The following is a 5059-nucleotide window of genomic DNA, read 5'->3' as shown; positions in this document are numbered from 1 at the left end:
CTCCTGCTTCACGGGAGGACGTGTTACCTGCCTCACAGGTTGACTCCCAACCTGCCTCGCAGGCTAACCCCCAGCCTGCCTCACAGGCCAACCCCCAGCCTGCCTCACAGGCTACCCCCCAGCTTGCCTCACAGGCTAACCCCCAGCCTGCCTCACAGGCTAATCCCCAGCCTGCCTCACAGGACAACCGCCAGCCTGCCTCACGGGCTGACCCCCAGCCTGCCTCACAGGCTACCCCCAGCCTGCTTCACAGGCTAACTCCCAGCCTGCCTCACAGGACAACTTCCAGCCTGCCCCACTTAACGCTTCTCTTCCTGCTTCACAGGATGTCGGGTTCCAACCTGTAAGGAATGGAGCCAAACAGAAGCAGGCAACCAAGGATTTACTGACCCCCACTACCTTCACTAGGTTGCAGGTGCTGGCAGACACCATGGAGGATGACTTCGAGACTCGCCTAGTTGGGGACTCCATGGTGCGTGGCCAGCTAGTTGAGTTCTGTGGTCGTTCATCAAACGGCCGCAGAAAACGTTACTGCTATCCAGGTGCCAGACCGGACGATATCACCGCAGCGTGCGATGATGTCACGAGAAATGCCGACCGAAACACCCTCTTTGTCATTCACGCGGGGACGAATGACGTAAAGACAACCCGTTCTGAGGAACTGCTTGAGAAATACCGCCGCATGATCAAGCAGTATAAACGTAAAACGGATGCCAGTAACATCATAATCTCAGGAATCCTCCCGAGGGTCGGTGCCGAAATTAGCTTTTACAGTAAGGCCTTCAGCTCAAACAACAGACTTCAGTCCCTTTGTTCACAAGAAAACGTCCAGTTCGCTAATTTGTGGAACAATTTTTACTACGATTCAGACTTGTTCCTTCCTGATGGCATCCACTTAAACCCTGCTGGAGCAGCCCGTTTCGGGAGGCTACTCTGTGACCAAGTGGCTCTTCGAAAGCCAAAAAACGCGGAGGCGAGAACACCAGCAGCTCCACCGTAAGGGAGCACTCAACCCGCAAAACCCTCGATTCGAATCACATTAAAGCTTGCTATGTAAACGCTCGTAGCCTACGTAACAAATTTGAAGACTTAGAAGTCCTCGCAGCTACAAATCATTATCACATCATCGGAGTCACAGAATCTTGGATAGACACTTCAAATAGAGATTTCACTGCGGAATATAGATTACCGGGTTATACCATCTTTAGTCATGAAAGAGACAACAGACAGGGTGGAGGCGTTATCTTTTATATCCACAACTCTCTCCATCCAGTATCCGTGAAAACAGATAATATAACCAATGTAGACACGGTCTTCATTGAAATTAAAAATAAATCTCATAAAATAGTAACTGGACTTATCTACAGACCGCCAAGGCAGACTCTTGATATCGACCACGCATTAAGTGAATTATTATTAGAAACAAGTAGCAGTTGCGAGGCAGTAATTGTTGGGGACTTTAACTTGCCAGTGAAAAGATGGGGTGAACCGTTGAACTGTCATACAGGGCTCGACCTGTACACAAATTTACTAGAAAGGGATTTGCATCAACACGTTCAAGAACCGACTCGGGAAAATAATATACTTGACCTTATCTTTTCAACGACAGCTGATCTATTTAACGAAGTAAATGTTGGTCCAATTTTTAGTTCTAGCGATCATCGAACAATCACATTCAGCATCAATATGAAAGAAAGTAAAGTAGCTCCTAGTAAAGAAAAGGTGCCTGATTATCAGAGAGCGAATTTCGAAAGACTCCGATCAATTCTAAATAATTCTGACTGGACTGAAATCTCGGCGGAAACAGATACTGATAAATCTTGGGGGGCCTTCACCACAATATTGAACAATGCCATAAGCATATGCGTACCCTATCGTAACAGACGTTCAGCTTTTAAGAAGAAACCCAAATGGTGGAATAACGAAATTCAAAATAGCCTATCTCTTAAAAAAAGCGTATACAGTTCATACATATCAACTCAGAGTGAGGCTGACAAACTAGAGTTGGACAGAACTCGCTGCGAAATCAAGAATTTAATAAAACGAAGCAAGAGAAATCTTGAAGAATATATATCGGAAACAAGTAAATCTAATCCTAAAGAATTTTTTAGCTATGTAAATAATAAAAAGTCACTCACTTGTGGTATCGGACCGCTTGCTAATTAAAATGGTAACCACACGAACGATGAAAATGAAATGGCTACAATCCTAAATAACTTTTTCGCATCCGTATTTACCGACGAAGATTGTTTATCACCTCAACCGCCGGAGGTTAGAAGGACCGAAAAGATGTTAAGTGCCGTGCTCATCATAGAAAGTGACATTTTACGCACAATTGAAAAGATTAAAGTAAGCAAAGCTCCTGGTCCAGACAAAATTACCCCTAGGGTCTTAAAAGAAATCAAACATCAAATTTGTAAACCGCTCTCCATCATATTCAATAAATCTTTAACAGCTGGAAAAGTTCCGTCGGATTAGAAACTTGCAAATGTCACACCAATTTTCAAAAAGGGGGACAAATCTCATCCAGGAAACTATCGACCAATTAGCCTGACATCGATTGTTTCTAAGTTAATGGAGACTATCATTCGCGACAATATGGTGAAATTCTTCGCAGAAAATATTATAATAAATAATTCGCAACATGGCTTCCGTAGTAAACGTTCGTGTTTGACTAACTTACTTGATTTTTTTCATTATATTTTTGAGGTGTTTGATGAAAGCAGATCAGTAGATATCATATATCTGGATTTTCAAAAGGCATTTGATAAGGTCCCCCACCAACGATTGCTCAGCAAACTATTGGCGCACGGTATCTCGGGTAACATTCACAATTGGCTTGCGGACTGACTGTCTGATCGGAAACAGAGAGTAGTTCTAAACGGTGTTACATCTAACTGGCTCGATGTCAGAAGCGGCGTACCTCAAGGATCAGTGCTTGGCCCCATGCTCTTCTTAATCTATGTTAATGATATCGATGATGGGTTCACTTGCAAAGTATCAAAATTTGCTGATGACACGAAAGTTGCCAGTAAAGTAACTGCGACACTCGACGAAGAAGCTTTACAATCAGATCTAGATCGACTTGTACATTGGGCCAATCAATGGCAAATGAAATTTAACGTTGACAAATGTAAAGTGTTGCACATCGGAAAAAATAACAATCGCGTTCGGTACGTAATGAATGGCCAACAACTTTCTGCAGTAAGTAAAGAAAAGGATCTTGGAATCACTATATCAAGCGATTTAAAGCCCGGTCAGCATTGTTCAGAGGTAGTTAAAACTGCAAACAAATTGGTTGGCTTCATCGGACGAGTCTTTAATAATAAATCGGAAAAAGTAATATTAAAACTGTATAATTCGTTGGTTCGACCCCGTCTAGAGTACTGTGTACAGTTTTGGTCTCCCTATTGCAGAAATGACATAGAAAAGTTGGAACGGGTACAACGAAGAGTAACAAAGATGATTCCTAGGTTGAGAAATTTATCATATGAACAAAGGCTTAAAGAAGTAAATTTATTCAGTCTATCAAAACGAAGAATGCGAGGCGATCTAATAGAAGTGTTTAAAATGTTTAAAGGATTCAGTGCTATTAATGCGGAAGATTACTTTACAATTGATCGATCAAATAGAACAAGAAGAAATCACAATTTGAAGATAAGTGGTAAAATATTATCGTCGCACGAAGCTAAACACTTCTTCAATCGAGTTGTTAATGTTTGGAACTCTCTACCCTGTGATGTCGTTGATAGTACAACAGTTACGGCCTTCAAGAATAGATTAGACAAGTATTTTGAATCCAACCAGCAACTAAGATATTACTCATTGTCGTAATAACGTTAAGTTCTTTCGAATACTGGTGTCCTTGTCCGCTTTTATCGCCCGGTTAGTGGTAGCAGTAATGGTAGTTCTTTCCTCTTTCCTACATAAATTCCATGCAGTTTTTCCATGCTGCATGGTTCTTTTTTCTTTCCTGCCAGCTTAGGCTGGAGGGATGGGGTGGTGGGGAGGAGCCTTCGCCTTTGCTGTCCTTCATCTTCCACCTTTGATTAGATAGTTAGTGTAGCTTGTCACAAACAGCCTCGTAAGGACCAGCAAGTCTGCTGTTGTTTGTTCTTTCTTTGTGTTCCTTTGTATTCCGTGTTGTTTAATCACAACTAATGTGTTGGAAACATTACAGCTTAATAACATTCCTCACATCTCTGCATACAAATTGAGTTCAATATTTAACTGTTACACCAGTAGGCTACATATCTTTAAAAAAAAAAGGTATGTAAAAAGGTTGACATTTTGGATAACATTTAAACTCTTTATTACGTTTCTATGGCTGTAATATCGTTATGATTAATCGAGTGATCAGCATATGGGTCTTATGTTTTTGATAGCATAGGTTCAAATTTTGCCATTTTGATAGTAACAGTATTGTCCACAGATACCTGCCTGTTTCTTGTTTATCCTGTTCCACTTTAAACTATGACTGGCCAATCTTTGAAGAGGAAGCATAACCTTGAAGTGCCACTAACAAACCTTTGTCCATTCTTCTGATGTGATCCTTTTTTTTTTCCCCACCCGCCGGTAGGTTTTCTTCAGGGGCCTGGCGGTCGGCCCAGGCCCGTCATAGTGCAGGCAATTTTTTTTTTATAGTGGCGCCATTTATTATTGGCTCATGCTGCCTCTCGGAACTCTTTCTTGAAACACTTGGATGGTTTAGCAGGGTTTAGGTATGACTAACATCTGAGAAACAGGGAATTTTTAGATTTTTAGTGTGGCAACACATTGACAAATGTTTTAGTATGGACTGAACATCAAAGATATATATGGAAAATGGGTGCTTGTAGATCTTGACATTATATCTGTCAAGAGTCTCCAGTTGTATCCTCTCCCCCATCTCCTGAAAATATTACTCTTGTCAGGCAATCTAAGTGAAGCCTTCCATCGAAGCTGGCGTGCAGACATAATGTCAATGCTTAGATTCACTGTCCTTATAGCACTGAAAATAATGCAATTACATGCACATATTTTATTATTTATAATTGTGATTAAATATTTTTGCATGTAT

Source organism: Eriocheir sinensis, unplaced genomic scaffold, assembly GCF_024679095.1.
Source record: "Eriocheir sinensis breed Jianghai 21 unplaced genomic scaffold, ASM2467909v1 Scaffold469, whole genome shotgun sequence".
NCBI classification, from domain to species: domain Eukaryota; kingdom Metazoa; phylum Arthropoda; class Malacostraca; order Decapoda; family Varunidae; genus Eriocheir; species Eriocheir sinensis.
Note: the sequence above shows the minus strand (reverse complement) of the source record.